This window comes from Phyllostomus discolor, chromosome 4 (genome assembly GCF_004126475.2).
Source record: "Phyllostomus discolor isolate MPI-MPIP mPhyDis1 chromosome 4, mPhyDis1.pri.v3, whole genome shotgun sequence".
NCBI classification, from domain to species: domain Eukaryota; kingdom Metazoa; phylum Chordata; class Mammalia; order Chiroptera; family Phyllostomidae; genus Phyllostomus; species Phyllostomus discolor.
The window spans coordinates 111,934,925-111,957,319 of record NC_040906.2 but is presented as its reverse complement, the minus strand read 5'-3'; the positions used below and the strand labels follow the sequence as shown (position 1 = coordinate 111,957,319).

The 22,395-nt window shown below is 39.8% G+C and overlaps 1 long non-coding RNA gene across 1 annotated transcript; it reads right to left on the bottom strand.

Annotated features, from left to right (window-relative positions):
• Window positions 1–1,304: 1,304 nt before the first annotated feature.
• On the bottom strand, window positions 1,305–12,617 carry LOC118500186. The gene is made up of 3 exons (XR_004902738.1): window positions 12,536–12,617; window positions 9,778–9,780; window positions 1,305–1,316 (listed from the first exon to the last, which is right to left on the bottom strand). It is a non-coding gene; the product is annotated as an uncharacterized LOC118500186 (long non-coding RNA).
• Window positions 12,618–22,395: the final 9,778 nt, after the last annotated feature.

Here is a 22,395-nt window from a genome sequence, read left to right as displayed (position 1 = left end):
GAATGGGATAAAATGTCACTTACAGAAAAAATCCTATTGCAGGATAATAATGAAGCCTCCATCAAAATAAACAAGTTTTCAAAATATGGCTAAGATCCAGAAACCAGAGTAATAGTAAATACTTGCAGAACAAACCAATAAATTTAAAAGAAGACAGTTCAAAAAAGAAGAGGCTTTCTTCTTCTTCAGAGAAAGAGGCTTTCCAGTGAGAAATTCTGAGGACACGGACTCGGACTTGGCCTGAGGAAGACAGCGCTGCGTATGGAGGGACATCAGCCCTCTGTGAGGCACAGAGCCAGACTGTAACGGGCACCACATGGCTGCTTTCTCCAGTCTTTTAAAAAACAAACAAACAAACAAACACATAAATAACCAAATTGTTTTCTCTGATATCCAAAATTGGCCTACTCACAACAGAAATAGCCAAACTGACCTATCTTCCAGCTGCCAGCTAACCAGTTTACCCACCCATCATCAAGCTGTGCAAACAAGAAACACTGCTCCCAAATTGTCTGCAGCCATTATTTCCTTATCCCTCTCTTCTGTCTCTTTTATAAATCCTGGCTTTTTACCTTGTTCCTTGGTGACAATCTAATGTGAGTAAATTTGCTTGAAAAATAACTACTTAAACATCTGTTATTATTGGACACAACAGCAATCTAAAATACCCAGGATTTGTGTGTGCATTAAATTCTTACACTTGAAATTGATCTAGAGGAGTTGGTCATGCTATCTATAATAAATCATGAACAAGTGTAACACCCATTACTGAAGTCATATCAATTGCTTGTCACTCTGCTCAAATTTATGCTTTTGACTTCTGCAAAACAATTCACTTTACTTAGTAAGAAAATTGTGGCCTCTCTTAGAGGGTATTGATAGCTATGACTGTCTGGTTTCTGAAACCAACACAAAACTTCATATTTAATGGTAAATTTGAAAAATAAATGGTATATTTAACTTCAATATAATGGTAAAATACATGTACTGATTGACTGGAGAGTGTATCTGTAGGCAACCAGTATTCTTTCCAGAGCTACACTATTTTTTAAAGCTATTATAGAGCCTCCTTTATTTAAGCCATCAAGGGAGGGTTAAAGATGAATAACAATATTTTGTGAAAGAAATCAGGGAAGCATGCAATACATCTGAATGAGTTTTTCATCTAAAAATGGATACTCTTTATTAAGTGTTGGCACAGATTAAATCTTTAGAAAATGTTACTATCCAACACACTTCATTCCCTGAGGATTTCAAATGAGATTCATGGCACAATTTCAGAACCAGAAAAAGTACCTTGGAAATCACAAGTTCAACTCTCCCTTTTTAATGATAATGAAACTAAAATCTAGAAAAGTTTTGGTTCTTACCCAAGCACACAGCCAAGAATCATCTTTCTAAACTTCAAATCATATCATAACACTGCCCTACTTGAAGTCCTCCTCTGGGTGCCAAATACAAACTCTTGTCTTGTCCAGGGATTTCCTGACTCAGTCCAAATTTCTCTCCAATTTTTTTTTCTTTTAATCCTTACCTGAAGATATGTTTTTTATTAATTTTATAGAGAGAGGAAAGGAAAGAGAAACATCAAGGTGAGAAACCTCCCACCCCATACACAACCCTACTGAGGATCAAACCTGCAACCTAGGTACCTGTCTTGACCAGGAATTGAACCCACAATCTTTTCATGTGAGGGACAACACTTCAACCACCTAAGCCACCCAACCAGGCTCAAATTACTTTTATTGCCTTTTCCCTCTGTGCTGCCTGCAGTCACAGCAGCTCCAGAAGTTTCTGAAACAAATAATGTTTTCTTATCTCTAGGCATTGGTAAGGAGCCTAGTGAGAAAGACAAATGTACCAACAAATGCCTATAGTTTCATTACAGCCAGCTAAAGTGTGTAAAAGAGTCTGTAGTATAAGAGGAGAAAGTGTGGGGGGTAATCTCTAAAAGAGTATCTGTCAGTTAAGATAAGTCTTGGCAGGATACACTTGAGTTCCATGGACAAGACTCTGGAAGTAATAGTAACTGTCAACAATTACATGGCAAGTTCTGTGCATAGTGAAATATATTACTGTGCTTGATAAGTATATGTATACATATTAACATTCAATATATTTAATATTCAACATAAAAATTTTATATACTATATATATTTTGGCATTTTTTTCTAACACAAATAAACCTAATTTATTTCAGTCTTTCAACATTTATGGACTGCTATGATGATGGGTTTCATTTCTTTTAAAAATAAACAATCAGGAAAAAATTTCTTACTTCCAGTCAAGATGTAGGTGTAGCTAAACACAGCTCATCTCCTTGCACAATCATATCAAAATTACAACCAAACTATAGAACAACCATCACTCAGAACCATCAGAAATCAGGATGAATGGATGTCCGACAACTACGGAATTAAAGAAACCACATCCATCCAGACTGATAGGAGGGACAAAGAAGTGGGATGGGATGGTCCCATAGTCACATGTGGTGGATAAATATTTGAGAGGGATATCTCGGGAGCAAAGAGTCCCAGTCCCACACCAGGCCCTTCAGCCCAAGTTTTCAGGGCCAGGACGTTAAGTCCTCATAACATCTGGCTACAAAAACCAGCTGGGGTTCAATCAGTGGAAGAAACTTCCTGAGTCCCAAGCAGTTCTGAAACTGCAAAAGACTGGCATTTGTGCTACTTGTCACATACTAAACCCAATAAGCAGAGACAGGGATTAGATCTTTATGGGTGGTCTATTCAAATGGCTGGTGATCTGAGAAGACGGCGAGTTCATACCCTAATAGACCATCTTAAAATCCATTTTCAAATAGCCCTTTTTATAAGGAAAACAAAGTGTAGGTAAGGGGTTTGGAATTCAGGGAAAAGTTAACTGGGTTAAAGAAAACTGCAGTCTTCTCGCCCTGAGCAGTGGTCTTTAGCTGTGTCCTGGGCAGTGGTGATCTCACTCTAGATAGAATGGATCAGATACCATCTTGAATTGCTTACAATCCTTCTGAGGCACAAAGGTGGAGCTGCTTATGGTCTCCTGGAGTCAGGGTGGGTCATACCTTCAGTTTCAGGAACAGCTTTAACATAGGCATTCCCTACTAGGCTTATAACTATTTAGCTTAAACTAAAATTTTCCAACTCTTGAGTCCCTTATCAGTTCCTCTTAAAGAACCCACACACGGAAATAGTCAGAATCACTCCCTCTGAGCTCCAGCAGTTTGAAAGGCACCAGTGGCATATAGGGAGGAACTGAAGTGTCTGACATCGAGGTGAGAACTGGAGGACAGCTTTCTCCCAGAGAGAAAGGTGGGCAGAGCCTACTGTCCCTTTTTAGAACCCTCCCCCAACAGAACCACAGAGCTGGTAGGTGGGTGCCCTATCTGAGACTCCATCAACCTGGCTAACACCATTTGCCCCAGCCTGGAGATCCCCTGAGGCTTTGTCACAGCCAAATTATGGGTCCACCCAAGCTGTTAACAGTGGCTTTTCCTTAAAATGGTTGATCTTGGCTCATGCTTCACAACTTTCTAAATCCTATCAAACAGGCAACAGCCAGCCTCAATAAGCCCTCAGCCCTTGTACCTCTTACTAAGTGGCCCCAGGCATGTTACTAGCAGCAGCCAGCTTTGGATCACATTCACCTGCACCTGGGAGCCTCCAAGCCCAACACAAGTAGCAGCCATCTACAGATTGCTTTATAGCTTATGAAAGACGGCTGCAGGCAGAACACAGGTGGAGGCTGACCTTAGACTGTACTACTCAGGGAAATCCAGAGTTATGCACTCAGTGGACAGCCACAGACCATGTTGGAGCACCAGCCCCTGCACAGCTGATCCTCCATGGACAGTAGAGATTGGCGGTCAGTGGTCACTGGTCACAGCCAGTCCTTGCAGCTGACTGGCCTGGGTAAATCCCTCCCATTGACCTGCCAACAGCAATCAAGACTCAACTACAAGAGGAGGGTGTATTCAGCCCACACAAAGGGCACACCTCAAGTACCTAGCTTTGGTGATAGAGGAGGCTGTCACACTGGACCCTTCAGGACACCTTCTACATTAGGGCATGCTACCAAGACAGAGAGGCATAGCAGCTGTACCTAATACATAAAAACAAACACAGGGAGGCTACCAAAATGGGGGGACAAAGAAACATGACCCAAATGAAAGAATAGATCAAAATTCCAGAAAAAGAACTAAACAAAATGAAGATAAGCAATCTATCAGATGCAGAGTTCAAAACACTGATTATAAGGGTGCTAAAGGAACTTAGTGAGGACATCAAGAGCTTAAAAACTTCAGTCAGAAATGAAGGATACATTAATTGAAATAAAGAACAATTTATAGGGAAACAACAGTAGAGTGGATGAAGCAGAGAATCAAATCAATGATTTGGAACATAGGAAGCAAAATCAACCAATCAGAGCAACAGGAAGAAAAATGAATCCCAAAAAATCAAGGATAGTGTAAGGAGCCTATTGGACAACTTTAAGCACTCCAACATTCGCATCATAGGGCTACCAGAAGGAGAAGAGAAAGAGCAAGAAATTGGAAATTTATCTGAAAAAATAGTGAAAGAAAAATTCCCTAATTTGGTGAAGGAAATAGACATGCAAGTTCAGGAAGCACAGAGAGTCCCAAACAAGATGTATGCAAAGAGACCCACTCTAAGACACATCATAATTAAAATGCCAAAAGTTAAAGATTAAAGAGAGAATCTTAAAAGTAGCAAGAGAAAAGCAGTTAGTTACCTACATGAGTGTTCCCATAAGACTGTCAGCTGACTTCACAAATAAACTTTACAGGCTAGAAGGGATTGGCAAGAAATATTCAAAGTCATGAAAAGCAGGGACCTACAGCCAACATTGCTGTACCTGGCAAAGATATCATATAGAATCAAAGGGCAGACAAAGAGCTTCCCAGACAAGGTAAAACTAAACGAGGTCATCATCACCAAACCATTATTTTAGGAAATATTAAAGGGACTTATTTAAGAAAAAGATCAAAATTATGAACAATAAAATGGCAATAAATACATATCTATCAACAATCAAACCTAAAAAACAAACTAAGCAAAAAGAAGGACAGAGACAGAATCATGGATACAGAGAACATTTTGATGGCTGCCAGATGTGAGGGGGTTGAGGGGATGTGTGAAAAGGTGAGGGGATTAAGAAGTACAAATTACAGAATAGTCATGAGGATGTAAAGTACAGTATAGGAAATGGAATAGCCAAAGAACCTATGTATGCATGACCTATGGACATGAACAAAGGTCTGGGAATCCCTGAGGGAATAGGGGGTATTGGGTGGAGGGGCAAAGGGAGCGAAATTGAGACAATGGTTATAGCATAATAAAAAAGATATAACTTTAAAAAAAGAAAAAGATAATCAGTTAGAGGACTCACCCTTACCTATTTCAAAACTTACTGCAGGCTACAGTAATCAAGATAATGTGGTATTGGTATAAGGATAGACATATAGATCGGTGAAACAGATTTGAGAGGCTAGAAATAAACTCACACAATTATGATCAATTGACTTTTCACAAGGGTACCAAGACAGTCAAATTGGGAAATAATAGTCTTTTTCAACAAATGGTATTGGGGCAACTTGAAAAACATCTGAATACACATGTAAAAGAATTAATTTGGATCTCTATCTCATGCCATTTATAAGAATTAACTCAAAATGGATCAAAGACTTGAATGTTGTAGATATAAAACTGTGAATCTTTTAAAGGAAACATGGGTGAAATTCTGTGTGACCTTGGATTAGGCAGAGTTGCCCAAATCTTGGATTAAGGAATGTCTTTTAGTATGACACCAAAGCCACAATTAGTCAGAAAAAAAAATAAACTTCATCAGAATTTAAAACCTTTAGCCCTGGTAGCTCATTTGGTTGGAGCATCATCCTGATGTACCAACCTTGGGAGTTTAGTCCTTGGTTGGGGCACATACAGGAATCAACCAATGTGTGTATGGATGGGTGGAACAAGTCAATATTTTTCTCTCTTTCTCTGCCTCTCTCTCTAAAATCAGTAAGTAAATAAATTGTCTTAATTTTTTTTAACTTTTATGTAACTTTTCACACTACAAACAAAGTGAAAAGACAACCCACAGAATGGGAGAAAATACTTGTAAATCATACATTTGATAAGGATCTAGTATGCAGAATATATTTAAAAACTCTTACAACTCAACAGTAAAAAGACAACCCAATTTAAAATAGGAAATTAAAAAATGGGCCAAGAATCAAAATAGTTATTTCTGAAAGAAGATACTAAAATGGCCAATGAGCACATGGAAAGATGCTTAACATCACTGACCATTAGGAAAATGCAAATCAAAACCACAATGAGAATAACACTTTACGTCCACTGGAATATCAATATACAAATTTTTAAAAGACAATAAAAGGTGTTGGCAAAGATGTAGAAAAATTTAAGTCTTTATACATTGCTGGTGGGAATGTAAAATAGTACAGCCTCTAGGGAAAAGAGTTTGGCAGTTCCTCATAAAATTAAACACAGAATTACCATATGATTCAGTAATTCCACTCCCTGGTGGAATTCTACTAACAATTTTACCCAAGAGTAGATAACATATGTTCACAAAAAATTTGTACACAGATGTTCATACCAGCATTGTTTGTAATAGCCAAAAAGTGAGCATAACCCAAATGTCAAATTAGGTGATGAATGGATAAACAAAATGTAGCATATCCATATAATGGAAAATTATTTGGTCTCAACAAGGAATGAAGGAGTGTTACATGCTACAATGTGGACAAACTTGGAAAATCAAACTAAGTGAAAGAAGCCAGATACAAAAGGCCACATATTGCATGGGTTTATTTATATAAAATATCTAGAAAAGGCAAATCCATAGAGGCAGAAAGTAGGTTAGTGGTTGCCAGGGATGAAGGGAAGGACAAACTGGGCCTGTTAATAGGCATGAGTTTCTTTTGGAGTGATGGAAATGTTCTGGAATTAGACAGTGGTTATGGTTGTACAGCACAGAAAATATAACAAGACTACTGAAGTGTATACTTGAACATGTTGAATTTTATGTTATATGAAGTATATTTCAATTTCAAAATACTATTTTAAAAAAAAGAAAACATGATAAACACTGCACTAAGGAAACAACCAATTTATTGACAGTCTCTCAGGAGGTTTTAGTTTGGAAAACCTCCCTTCAAACCTGCTGGGTGGGGGGAACATTTTGAAACAAGAGAAAGTTAAAAAGAGAATCAGTTGAGGCATTGAGGAACTATAGGCACCAGTTTCCCCCTTTGTTCAAACGGCTGCTTGTAATCTTTTAAAGAAAGAATATTAAAAACTAAAAATGCTTCAATTATCTTGAATACCATTAGTTAAGTTAAACAATATATATAGTTACTATGGTCAGGCTAAATCCATAGGCTCAGAGAAGGAAAACTGAAAGCAATTTAAAAGAAAAGGAAAAAGAAAAAAAAGAAAACTGGGAGGAAGATAGAACATGAAAAGAGATAAGAAAATGAAAGCTTCTCCCCCCATTTCTGCCCCACGGCCACAGCTACCACTCAGGGTATTGAAACTGGGAAAGTCACCATTCATGCTGCCTGTCACCACCAGAATCAATAAGTAGAGATAATGATTGAATTTTTATTGGCACTTCATTCAGATGCCAGCGATCTGAGAAGACAGAGGGTTATGTACCCTCAAAAACCATCTTAAAATCTTATCTCAAGCCAACCTTTTTATAAAAATAAAAGGGTAGGTAAAGGGTTTGAAAAAAAGGTTAATCAGAAAAGAGTTGTGGTCCAGTGGCAATTTTCCTAGTATTGTTTTATCTGCTGGTCGACAATTCTTTTTTGGTTTTTGGGGTTTTTTGTATTTTATTTCTTTATTTTTAGAGAGAGAAAAGGGAGGGGGAGAGAGAGAGACATCAATGTTCAAGAGACACATCAATCAGTTGCATCAGTTGCCTCTTTCACACCTCCAACTGGGGACCATCCTGCAACCCAAGCATGTGCCCTGACCAGGAATCTAACCAGTGACCTTTTGGTTTGGGGGCTGCTGCTCAATCTACTAAGCCACACTAGCCAGGGTTGATCGACAATTCTTTATCTGCTTACATTCCCTCCTAAAACACAAGACCACTGGGGCATGGGGCACAAAGGTGGAATTGCTGGTTGACCTTCAGGAGTCATGTATTCCAGTTCTTGGAATAACAGCTTTCCATATGCATTAATCACTTAAACCTGTCGACTGTTACTACCGATAAAATCATTAACTTTTGAGCTCCCTTTTCAGTATGAGTAACTAATATAATGCCCAGGGCAATGGGAGTCACTCTGGGAGACAGAAAACAAAACTCTTGTTCTCAAGATTTACAATCTTTTTGGGGAGATAAAGTAATCTTCATGAATAAATCAAGAGTGTAAAATTGTGGAGTTGTGCTGGAAAAGGAATTTAGAGAAGGAAAAAAAAACAGTGTGGACAATATAGACAAAAAGGATTTCATGAAAGATTTGGACTTAATTGGCCTTGAAGGGTAAGTAGAACTCAGAAGAGGGAAGAATTTAGTTGGAAAAAAGCTTAGAATTATGCTATGTGAATGAAAAAGGGGCCAGATACTAAATTTGACAAGCTCAGGGGAGGCCTGCATGGTGGCCTGGCAAACTCAGAGACCCAAAGTAACCATATAGGATGATCTGCAATTAAAACTTCCTAGCTAAAAGCAAGTCATGGCAGGTAGTCATGTCCTAGGCAGGCATCTTCCTTGACAAGGGTCAATTTTTACTTCAACCGAGCCTATTGTCTTTTCACATCTATAACAAACCTTTGCAATGTCAGGGTAATTTCCCTTTTCCAGACCCTTCAGGGCACAATCTCATTGTTATTGCTATGATGTGAATTCTTAACTATCTTATATGCACCAGTGTAAAAGAAGTATGTGTCTATTCATTTTATTTTTTTATCTAATCCCAAAGATTCCCCTCTGCCCCGCTTTGCTTTCTCAGGCCTCCCTAACCAATGAATTTCATACAACCCTTTTACATCTTCCCTTTTGATTTGATGTATAAAATAAATGGTAAAACTGCCATTTTCCAAAGCATTTTCTCAATGCTTTGAATTGTTTTCAGTTTGGCTCAAATTAACTCATAAAAATTCTTACAGGTTTGGATGTTTCTGACATAAGCAACCATATCATATATGTTTTTCCAAAAGACCACATATAGCAAAGATTGAAAATCAGTTAAAATAGTTAAATAATAAGAAATAAAATGGGTTTTAATATAAGCACAGATTTTTAATATTAACATGGTAGTAAATAGGCTAGTTCTACTTAGTACATTTTTCCCCAGCAATCCTAGGGTGTTTTTAAAAATCTCATAGTCAGGAATTCATCAAGTTTATAATAAAATACACTGAAAAAGGTCATTGTGAGTTACTCTGACCATATAGTAATCTAAACAAAACATAATTTACAGACTCAATTTGGTTAAACACATTTAAATATAACATACATATATTTTCCACCTGTGTGTGTGTCTTCTTGATGGGGGACTCGATTTGAAGATTTTAGTTTAAGTAATACTTAATAAACTTAGTAATCAATGCATGTAAAAGTTATTGTTCCAGGGACTGAGGTATGACCCACCCTGACTCCAGGAGACCACAGGCAGTTCCACCTTTGTGCCCCAGAAGGACTACAAGCAATCAAGATGGTATCTGAGCCATTGTCCTCCAGGGAGAGATGTCCACTGTCCAGGACACAGCTAAAGACCACTGCCTGGGGCACAGCTAAAGACCACCACTTTTTTACCCCTTACCTACAGTTTGTTCTCCTTATAAAAGGGCCATTTTAAAGTAGAATTTAAGATGGTCTGTTATGGTAGAAACCCACCATTTCTGGTTGCTGCACTGACCATCTGAATAAAGCTCCCATAAAGACTCCCTGTCGCTGCTTATTGGGTCTGGTAGGTGACAGGCAGCACAAACACCGGCTTTTCCAGTTTCATATTCTCTGGTGACTCTGCCAGGACAGACTTTGGGACTCTCTGGTAAGTCTGAGTATTTGGCTGAGAGTTCCATTGGCTACCTGGACTGGGGGGCCCAGGGGTGTGGATTGGAGACTCCCTGGCAGCTGCCAAGTGGTTTCACATGGGGACTCTTTTTATCTGACTCTCAGCGCTTCCCATCATCATCATTTTGATTGAATCATTGAACTTTCTTTTTCAGGTTAAAGTCCTGGGTCACAACTTAGTCTGGTTCACAGGGCTCTGTCTGGGGCAAAAAGGTGCCTTCTGGGTTTTTTGTTCTTACAGAGTTCTTTCTGGTAGAATGATGGGGGGTGGGGGGAAGAGCTGTTCCAGTAAACAGCTCTTTGGGGCAAGTTTTGGCTGACTAGTCGACCTATGCTGATAAACCTATGACTAAATAAAAAGTATATTTTATTATAATACCGTTTGGCTTATGTATTACATAATCTAGACTCAGGAGAGTGCTGGCCACTGAATGGGTGTTTAAATTACTGTATTATACTGTAACTGGAGTTGTTTTGTCAAAGATCAGGGAAGTGGGACAAAATGCCTTAACTAGAAACTTTCACGAGTTCACATAATCAGGATGCAGGATTAAAAGGACATAGATTAATGGTCCAGAAAAAAAGGAAACTTGCCTTTGAAAGATAGCAGAAGGTCAGAGGAGAGGGCCCAGGAAGATCTAGATATGGCTGCTGTGAGCATGGAGCATGGCACCTCCAGCCCTGGAGGACCTTCCTCCTCACTGAAAGAACTGAGGAAAGTGGGCCTGAACTGGTCTTGCCATCTCAAACCCATCAGAGAACAAAATTCAGTGGAGGACAAGCCTCTACCAGGGCAGGGCAATACCCTTTGCAAAAACTTCCAGGGGTAATAGGGCCAGAGGGCCAGCCTGCTGTATATTGTTGGGCACATGCTCCATTTTCTACATCAGATCTGTTAAACTGGAAAAACTCTGAAAGGACCAGAGTATATCCTTTTAGAACAGATGAAGGAGTGCATTCAGACTTTTGAGTTCCTAAAGGCGCAGCTGGCTTCTACACCAGCCCTGGGGCTTCCAAACCTACTAAAAGCTTTCAATTGTACATACATGAAAGGCAAGGCATTGCCCTAGGTATCCTCACCCAAAGGCTTAGTGACACTTTGCTACCCATTGCATACTTCTCAAGGAAGGTTACACCGTCCAGGGGTGGGCAGCCTGCTTGAGAGCTGTGACAGCCACCTGTCAGCTCTTATAGGAAGCTGAAAATTTTCCTTGGGACAGCCTATCACAGTTTATGCACCCCACCAAATGTTGAGCTTGCTGGAGCAAAAAGGAAATTTGTGACTCACTGCTGGAAAAATGGGCAGGTAACAAGCCATTCTTCTTGACAATCCCAATGTCTCCCTCAAAACTAAGTTAAATCCTGCCTCTCTTCTCCCGGAGCCTGATTCAACTGCACTAATACATGGTTGTGCTGAGATAATTGATGAAGTTTATTCTAGCAGAACTGATGTACAAGACCATCCTCTAGAAGAGGCAGACCATTCTATATGCAGATGGAAGCAGTTATGTGAACAAAGGAAACAGAAAGGCTGGGTATGCCGTTGTGATTCTTGAAGGAATAGTAGAGGTCAAAGCCTTGCTGTTGGAACCTCTGCTCAGCCGAACTGATTACACTGGCAAGGGCACTGGAGTTGTCACATGAAAAGAGAGTGAACATGTATATCCACTCAAGGTAAGCTTTCCTAATTTTGCAATCACATGGTTCCATCTAGAAGGAAAAAAGAATGGTAAACCTCCAATAAAAAAGACATTAAGTATGCAGCAGAAATTTTAAAAGTATTAGAGGCTGTTCAAACACCTCTATAAGTGTCAGTTATGCACTGCCCAGGGCATCAGAAAAAGACTACTGAAGTGGCTAAAGAAAACAATCTGGCTGATCCAGCAGTGAAAAGAGGTTGCTAAAGGAACATTTACAATGCCTTTGGTACCTGTTTTAGATTTGTCACCTGTTTTAGACTTGTCACAATTTGTCCCTGAATATTTGACTGCAGACTTAGAGAAAGCTAACCGGGGTTTTTGATGAAGAAGGGGATGATAGTAGATGGAGAAAGAATAAGAAAGGAGTTATACTGCTTCCTGAACATTTAGTAGAGCCAGTCATGAAACATTTGCATGAAGCCACTCACATAGCATGGAGACCTCAGGCTTCTGGGAAGGTAGAGAAGATGAATCACACCTTGAAGAAAAATATAGCCACACTGTGTCAAAAAACTCATCCCCATTAGGATCAAGCTTTACCTATTGCCCTGCTCAGAATAAGGGTGGCCCCTCAAACTGGAATTCAATTGAGTACTTATGAAATTGTGTATGAGCAATCATTTCATGCTATGATTGGGGTAGGAGATATGTATATAGATTAAGAAGTAGAGGTAAAAAATATGGACAACAGTTAAGTCAAACCTTAGCTGTAATTAATGACCTTGCTTATATTAGACACCTCTCCTCTACAGATCTGCCACATTCCTTTGAGCCTGGAGATAAGGTGCTACTCAAGACCTGGAAGACAGGATCTCCAGAGCGCCAACTAGAAGAAAAGTGGACTGGACCTTGGGACATACTCGTCACCACCCTAACCGTGGTGAAGTTGGCAGTAATAACCCCTTGTATTCATCACACCCAAGTAAAGAAAGCACCAGAGGAACAAAGGACTGCAGAAACCCCAAGAAGACCTGAAAGTCATCCTTTGAAAACAATGACGTTGGACTAGAACTTCCAGCCAAGATGGAGGCATAGGTAGACATACTGTGCCTTCTCGAACAACCAAAATAAGGACAACAACTATTTAAAAACAAACAAACAAAAAACAACCAGTACTGACAGAAAATTGAACTGATGGAAGTCCGACAACCAAGGAGTTAAAATAGACACATTCATCCATACTGATAGGAGGGGCGGAGTTGGGTGGCTGCGTGGAGAGGGATTGTGGCAAAAAAAAAAAGCAGTGGTTGGTGGACCCCTGGCGTGGGGTAGCAGCAGGAAGACACAGCAAGATGGCAGATTGTGGACAGGCACAGTGCTCAATGCAGCTGGCTGACTGGGTGGTCCCACATTTGTGCACAGATAAACCAGGAGAAACTAGGAAGTAAGGCAGACTGCACAACCCAGGGTCCCAGCAGGGAAATAAAGCCTCAAAACACCGATTGAAAACACCTGTGGGGGTTGAGGTGCTGGGAGAGACTCCCAGCCTCACAGGAAAGTTCATTGGAGAGACCCACAGAGTCCTAGAATGTACACAAGCCCACCCACATGGAAATCAGCATCAGAAGGTCCCAGTTTGCTCAGGGGAAGTGGCAGAAGGGACTGAAATCTGGCAGAGAGCTGAGCAAGTGCCATTGTTCCCTCTCTGACCCCTTCCCCACACACAACATCACAACCCAGCGACTTGGGTTACCCCGCCCTGGTGAACACCTAAGGCTCCAACCCTCATGTGTAACAAGCACATCACAACAACAACAACAAAAAAGGCCCATATGGAAGAACAAATCAAAGCTCCAAAACAAATACAACTAAGGCACCAAGAGATAGCCTACCTATCAGATGCAGAGTTCAAAGCCCTGGTGATCAGGATGCTCACAAAATTGGCTGAATTTGGTTGCAAATTAGACCAAAAAACGAAGGCTACGCTAAGTGAAATAAAGGAAAATGTACAGGGAACCAGTAGTGATGGGAAGGAAACTGGGACTCAAATCAATGGAGTGAACCAGAAGGAAGAAAGAAACAACTAAACAGAAAAGAAGAAACAATAATTCAAAAAAAATGAGGAGAGGCTTAGGAACTTCCAGGACATCTTTAAACGTTCCAACATCTGAATTATAGGGGTACCAGAAGGGGAAGAGGAAGAGCAACAAGTGGAAAAGTTATTTGAACAAATAATAAAGGAGAACTTCCCCAATCTGGCAAAGGAAATAGACTTCCAGGAAGTCCAGGAAGCTCAGAGAGTCCCAAAGAAGTTGGACCCAAGGAGGAACACACCAAGGCACATCATAATTACATTACCCAAGATTAAAATGAAGGAGAGAATCCTAGAAGCAGCAAGAGATAAGAGGACAGTCATCTGCAAAGGAGTTCCCATCAGACTGTCAGCTGATTTCTCAAAAGAAACCTTGCAGGCAAGAAGGGGCTGGAAAGAAGTATTCCAAGTCATGAAAGGCAAGGACCTACATCTAAGATTGCTCTATCCAGCAAAGCTTTCCTTTAGAATGGAAGGGCAGAGAAAGTACTTCTCAGCTAAGGTCAAGTTAAAGGAGTTCATCATCACCGAGCCCTTATTTATGAAATGTTAAAGGGACTTATCTAAGAAAAAGAAGATAAAAAACATGTATAGTAATATGATAGCAAACTGACAATTATTAACAACCACACCTAAAACAAAAACAAACTAAGCAACTAACTAGAACAGGAACAGAACCATAGTAATGGAGATCACATGGAAGGTTAACAACAGGGGAGTGGGAGGAGGATAGAGGGAGATAAGGTACAGAGAATAAGTAGCATAGATGGTAGGTAGAAAATAGACAAAGGGAGGGCCAGAATAGTATGGGAAATGTAGAAGCTAAAGAACTTATAAGTATGACACATGGACATGAACTAATGGGGGAATGTGGGTGGGAGAGGGTGTACAGGGTGGAGGAAAGCGAAGGGGGGAAAATGGGACAACTGTAACAGCATAATCAATAAAATATATTAATAAATAAATAAACAAAAAGAAAGCAATGACTTTTTCATTACTTTTTGTTCAACCCCATATTATGGACAACTTATCCCTTTCAAATGAGATGAAAATATTTGGGTATACTTAGCAAAAAATGTTCTAAACACTTCTGACTTTTGTCTTGCAGGAGGAACTTATGTTGAACGAGTTTTCACTTCATGTCTTGTAGGTGTTTGTACTCTCTCAGAAAGCCTTTGAAATTATATTTTGTTTCAGCATATCAATAAGAAAATAACCTACTCCAGTATTTATAATGGGGAACCTGAGGTAATTCTAAAGGACAGGGAAATGTTTTCCTTAAAAGTCACTAATGTAGCGCTAGCTGGAGAGTGTGCAACTTCTGTCAATTGTGCTAAAAACTCTTTTGTGCTTTATCATAGCTTGTTGTTGCATACATTGTGCCCCTTATGTGAAACTGCAATTAAATGTATTCCTAAGCCCCCTACCAGACAGTCTAGTACTAAGAAATGTGCTCAACAGCAAAATGAGTACTTCCACATGAAATTGATCTCATAGAAATAAGACAGTTTAAACTAACAGTAGGGGAATGATGGGAGACTCAAAGTTGGAAAATTTTAGTTTAAATAATAGCTAATAAGCTTAGTAATCAATGCATGTAAAAGCTATTGTTCCAGGAACTCAAGGTAGACTCACTCTGAATCCAGGAGACCACAAGCAGTTCCACCTCTGTGCCCTTGGAGGACTGCAGGCAATCCAGATGGTATCTCAGCCATTGTGCTCCAGAGCGAGATGACTACCACTCAGGACTTAGCTAAAGACCACTGCCCAGAGCAAGAATTCTGCAGTGTGTGTGTGTGTGTGTGTGTGTGTGTGTGTGTGTGTGTTTAGACAGAGGGGAAGGGAGGGAGACAGAGAGGGGGAGGAACATCAATATATAGTTGCCTTTCACACACCCCATACTGGGGACCCGGCCCACAACCCATGCACGTGCCCTACTGGTAATCAAAGAGATGACCCTTTGGTTTGCAGGCCAGTACTCAATCCACTGAGCCACACCAGCCAGGGCTAAAAAGGGCCATTTTAAAATGTAATTTAAGATGGTCTATTAGGATACAAACCCGCCATCTTCTCAGATTGCCAACCATCTGAATAAAGCGCCCATAAAGATTCAATCCCTGTTTCTGCTTATTGGGTCTGGTAGGTGACAGGCAGTACAAACACCAGCTTTACCAGTTTCATTCTTACCTCAGTTTCCTTGGGATTTATGTAAAACTGTTTAAAAAAAGGAAAAACACAGAAGTGAATTCCTGAAACTTAATTAGAATACCCCTCATGGAGTACATGTTCTAAGTAAAGAGTTCAATGTGTGCTCTATTAATTGAGTGCTGTCACATACTAAGGACAGCATAAGCTCCTATTTTGTGAACATAAAGAATCTTTATGGTTGGTAGTTGGTGAGTACTGAATGTATGGAAACTGATAACTAGGTATTAATCACTATCATGATTGAGAAACAAATAAAGTCTAAAAAATTTCTATGGTTCAAATTTTTTATAAGGCAGCTATCTATTATATATATACTTAGAGATTCATTAAGACTCTAAATATATAGAGTCTTAGATGTATATGGTATATATAAATATATATTTTAATATATTATATATTGTATGTATATAATATATTGCATGATATAATATATATTATGTATTGTATATATAATATATAAATTATGTGCCCTTGTATATAAATTGTATATATTATATATTGTATATAAATATACAATATATAATATATAAATTTATGTGCATAAATATATACATTTATATATAAAAATGGTAAATATATACCACTGCTATTTGGGGGAAAATTTTGCCTAGGGAAGCTGTAGAATTCTTCCTCTAACAAAATAATTTGAAAAATAATAATAATTTGAGATGCAGTTTTTACATGGTATTCAAATGCCAAAGTGTACTTGGCATATAATGAACTTTAAATATAAAATATTGGCTTACCAATTCCAAACACTGATGCAACTATTTAAGTTATAAAATATATGCAGCTACATTATTTTATACAGAAAAATTCCTTAAAACTATAGCAAAATTTTGAATATGTTACATAGCTAAAATGGAAAACATCATAGTAAATATTGATTAGGTTACTGTATATACACATCATATGTGTTTGTAGGTATGTAGGTGTACACACACACGATGTTAGCCGTTCAACATGTTTGTTATAGCAAAAACACAGGAAGAAAAACACACTTCCTGGAAACAACCAAAATGTCCCTTAAAAAGTACCCAATAATTGTACTGTAATACCCTGCTCAATAAAATTTTAATGCAGACACTAGCAATAAAAAGGATTGCATAGAGCTATACGTACAGATGTAGAAAGATCAATAGATAGTGGTACATAAAAAAAAGAGCAAGATATAGTACATTCCATTATGATAGCAACTGTATGCATTTTTAAAGTGTATATACGCATATATATGTGGTATTTCACCTATTCTAAGATGCACTTTAAAAAGGTTTAATTGGCCCCAACCAGTGCGGCCCAGTTGGTTGAGAGTTGTCCCACCAAGCGAAAGGTCACTAGTTCAATATCTGGTCTGGGAAACCAATTCTCCCTTCCCCTCCCTCTAAAATTAAATTTTAAAACATCATAGCATCATTTAAAAAATAATAAAATGAAAATTAAAAACTAAAGTTTAATTGGCAACTGTTTTCTTTCCTTGCAGTTTTTCCTTTATGTAATTACATATAATATAGGGTGGGGCAAAAATAGCTTTACAAAAGTTTATATGGAAAATAATACAATAATTAAATAATAATGCAAGATACTCACATCAGTAAACCTACTTTTGCTCCACCCTGTATGCAATTTGCTTAAAATATCTGTACTTGCATACATTTATGTAATTCCTTAAAGCATAAGTACTTGCATAAAATCAGTAAGTTTAGTTTTGATAAAATGCACTAAAAGTTTCAAAATTTAAATTAAAAATTAAAAGCTTAAAATTGAAAATATAAAATGTATGTAATTGCATAAAGTCAGTAATAGCTTAAATTTCATAAAAATATATTAAAAGCTTCCCAGGAAAATTTCACAATAAATTATTAACTATGATTACCCTGAGTGAAGAAAACTGAAGGGAGTAGAGAAGAACCACACTGTTCAATTTTATACCTTTCTTTTTTAAAAATATATTTTATTTATTATGCTATTACAGTTGTCCCATTCCCCCCAATTTATTCCCCTCTTCCCTAAACCCTGCCTCCCACCCACATCCCCACTCCCCTTAGTTCAAATCCATAGGTTGTACATATATGTTCTTTGGGCTTCTCTATTTCCTATACTATTTTTAACCTCCCCCTGTCTATTTTTGTACTAACCATTTATGCTTCTTATTCCCAATACCTTTTCCTCCATTCTCCCTCGTCCCTCTCCCTGCTGATAACCCTCCATGTGACCTCCATTTCTGTGATTCTGTTCCTGTTCCATTTTTTTGCTTAGTTTGTTCTGCTTTGGGTTTTTTTTAGGTTCAGTTGTTGATAGTTGTGAGTTTGTCATCATTTTACTGTTCATAGTCTTGATCTTCTTTTTCTTAGATAAGTCCATTTAACATTTCATATAATAAGGGCTTGGTGATGATGAACTCCTTTAACTTGACCTTAGCTAGGAAGCACTTTATCTGCCCTCCAATTCTAAGTGATAGCTTTGCTGGATACAGTAATCTTGGATGTAGGTCCTTGCCTTTCATGAGGTGGAATACTTCTGTCCAGCCCCTTCTTGCCTGCAAGGTTTCTTTGGAGAAATCAGCTGATAGTCTTATGGAATTCCTTTGTAGGTGACTGTCTCCTTTTCTCTTGCTGCTTTTAAGATTCTCTCCTTCATTTTAATCTTGGGTAATGTAATTGTGCTGTGTCTTGGTGTGTGCTTCCTTGGGTCCAACTTCTTTGGGACTCTCTGAGCTTCCTGGACTTCCTAGAAGTCTATTTCCTTTACCAGGTTAGGAAGTTCTCCTTCATTATTTTTGTAAATAAGTTTTTAATTTCTTGCTCTTTCTGTCCTCCTTCTGGGACCTCTGTGATCTGGATGTTGGAATAAAGTTGTCTCAGAAGTTCCTAAGCCTCTCCTCATATTTTTGAACCTGGTTTCTTCATTCTGTTCTGGTTTAATGTTTATTTCTTCCTTCTGGTGCAAATCATTCATTGAGTCCAGTTTCTTTCCCTTCACTATTGGTTCCCTGTACATTTCTCTTCATTTCACTTTTCATAGCCTTCACTTTTTCCTCTATTTTGTGACCATTCTCAACCATTTCTGTGAGCATGCTGGTTACCAGTGTTTTGAACTCTGCATCTGATAAGTTGGCTACCTCTTCATTGTTTAGTTCTATTTTTGGAGCTTTGATCTGTTATTTCATTTGGGAGATATATATAGATATCTATAGATAGATAAATATCTATAGATATCTATATATCTTTTTTTGTATCGGTACACCTGTTATGTAGTAAGGGGCAGAGCCTTAGGTATTCACCAGGGTGGGGCAACCCACATCACTGCGTTGTGGAGCTGTATGTGTGAGAGGGGTCAGAGAGGGAACAATGACACTTGCTCCGCTCTGGGCAGGCTTTCAGTCACTTGTCCTGCTACCCACAAGCAAATTGGGCCCTTCTGGTGCTGATTCTCAGGTGGGTGGGTTTGTGCACATTCTAGGACCCTGTGGGTCTCTCCAATAAACTCTCCTGTGAGGCTGGGAGTTTCTCCTGCTGCCACAACCCCCACAGATTTTCACTTCCAGAGGTTTTGAGGCTTTATTTTCCCAAGCTGGAACCCTGAGTTGTGCAGTCTGCCTCTCTCCACAATTGTTCCTCCCAGTTTATCCACATGCAAATGTGGGACCACATGGTCCACCAGCCACTGCCTAGCCTGGTCAGCCAGCTGCTGCCCTGCCACAAGTCCTCTTCCTGCAGGCTACTGGTCATCACTCTTCGTACCGGTCTGGATGAATGTTTCTTGTTTAACTCCTTGGCTTTTGGATTTCCATACAATTTAATTTTCTAGCATTTCTTATTATTTTTCATTTTTAAATTTGTTGTCCTTCTTTTGGTTGTATGAGGAGGCAAAGTGTATCTACCTATGCCTCCATCTTGGCCAGAAATCCAATTTTATAACTTTCTGTATGGTTCTTTTAAAAATATAGTAACATGCCTATTTTACTTGTATTGTGTGTGTATATCACATATAATAACATATAATGTGTTTATATTTTCCCCTATATTAAGTCTTAAAGTTTAGAGCCTAAAATTCCTTCTATATTGTAGGGCTTAGCAAGAGTAATTCTACAATAAATAAGCAGGTCCTTACTCACCTTTCTGGCCCTAAGAGCACAGAGTGAATGCAGGACAAACAAACACTTGTGCATCTTCTCCCCCCTTTTCTCTCAGCTCCTCCACAGACAACCTACTGCCACATTAAATCATTTTAATTCTCACCACCCCTTCTCCTTAAGTTCAATTTTGGAGGTATTTTGGAGGTTTATTGGATGTCCACAAGTCATCCATAGTCATTTTCAGGGACAATAAGGTGTTGGCCTCCTCCACATGTAGGAATCCTGAAGTAAGCAAGTTGTGCACTTGTGTGCTAAGTAGACAGCCAGTTCAATCACACCCCTTCCTCTTGGATGGTTTCTATAACGCTATCCCCCTTCATTCGTGATCACTGAGAGTCTTCTGCATGCTTGGCCACTGTGACCACATACAAAGACTGAGAAGCCTCTCCAAAGCAATACGCTCAAATGGAGAGACAGACTGTTAAATGTATACATCATGGCCAACATCAAGAAAAGGTGAATTAACAAAGGGCTGAAAGAGACTAGCAGTGAAAGAAACTTGTGGAAGACACGCGACTGAGAAGGGAGTATTTAGGCAGAAGTTGGGGTCAAGCGGGGTACAAAAGCAAGAAAGCAGGAGAAGGCATAGCTTGCTTGCGAAAGTGGTAAATTCAGTGGAGACGTATGGGGTATAGGAAACTGAGGAGGAGAGGAGAAGAAAATAGGCCTGGAGGGATATGTATTTTATCTATTTTACTTTTGAATTGTTAGAAAGGGAAGTAGGGTGTGAAGTCGCTTGGCGGTCAAGTGAAGAGACTGGGCTTTACAAAGGGGGGTGATTCAGCTGGCGTTGGAAGGTGGGTGTTACCAGGCTGATTGGAAGGATTCTCTGGGAGGTGGAAGACTGAATTTCAGCAGGGATTCCAGTTCCTTAAATAGGGGGCAAAGCAGGCAGGACCTCAGCGGGCTGGAAACCCTCCAGAGCAGGGCTCCTGCAGCCGGAGCCTCCGTGCCCCTGCTCACAGCGTGTCCTCGACCGCACACTCACCGCCGCCGACCTCGGCTGGCCCAAGCCGGAGCGGGTCCTAGAAGCCGGGCAGCCTGGGAAGAACTGCTCTTGACTTTCTGCACAACCGTTGGGCGTCCAACGCCGGTTTGCTTCAGAACGCGCTGCGCAGGCTCCGAAGTTTACTGCTTCTGGAGGGTGCGGGACTCCGTCTGCAGGCGCCCCCGCCCCCGCCCGCTCTGGCGCTGAGCGCTAACCCTACGCAGTGGAGAAACGAAAGGCTGTTTAGGGGTCCGGGCCACTGAAGGGCAGCTGCTCAGAGATGGAAATTTGTGGGGTGGAGCCTGGGGAGGATTTCAAGGTATGCTTGGAGGGAATTGTCATGAAAGCGTGTAAATGTATAAAATAACGTTTTCTGTAATCTTTACATTTTCTGTACTGTTTCACTTGAGAACCTAAAATGTTTTCTGTTGCATTTCTTTGCTCAAAAATCTATGACTGATAATACAGAGAAAAGAAAGACTGAAGAAAACTGAGTACAGCCTCCACCCTCTCCTCTTTGCACTACTGTTCTGCTTTTCCGGCAACACTCTGACACGACGTGATGGGTGTGATTTTAATTAGGTGTTAAAGTCAATCTTTGAATATGGGGCAGATTCAATCCAAAATGAGAACTGGGAGATCTGCCAACTAAAAAAAAAATCACAAGAAAAGTTCATTAAATGAACCACGGTGCATCCATACTAAGAAATAACCATGTAGTGATTATACAGTGGGAGGAGGTTTCTGGCCCCGCAGCGGCCCCTGCACATCTTGTGGAGTATGTCAGCCCGCAACACCTAACTGTCCTGACTGTGAGCCGTTCCTTAGCCAGGAATTGTGGAGACAATTAAGTAGGTGGCAGCAACCATGGTGTGACTAAGGAGCTTACTTCCCAAATGAGAGGGACTAGCTTGTTTACTGCTTGCTACAAAAGATGCTGACCCCTTAGCCCTGGCTGCCTCAGCTGCCTCCCAATCTACTGCCTGCATCTGGGCCTATAGTGTTGCCCAGTGAGATCTGGGAGCAGAACTGGTCTCCCACGTGATACTGTAACAGGCTGCAGCCAGGGCCCCCCACACCAAATGAATTTAAAATAGGGTCCAGAACTTGGGGTGTCCAGGAAATATGAAAATATAGGCTATCCTCACCCCCACAAGTCTGAACTGGGGGATGGGACATGTGGAGCAGAGCCACTGAGAGTTATTTTGCATGTTAACAGTTGGCCAGCTTCATACCTGATATGCAAAAGTGGTTATGC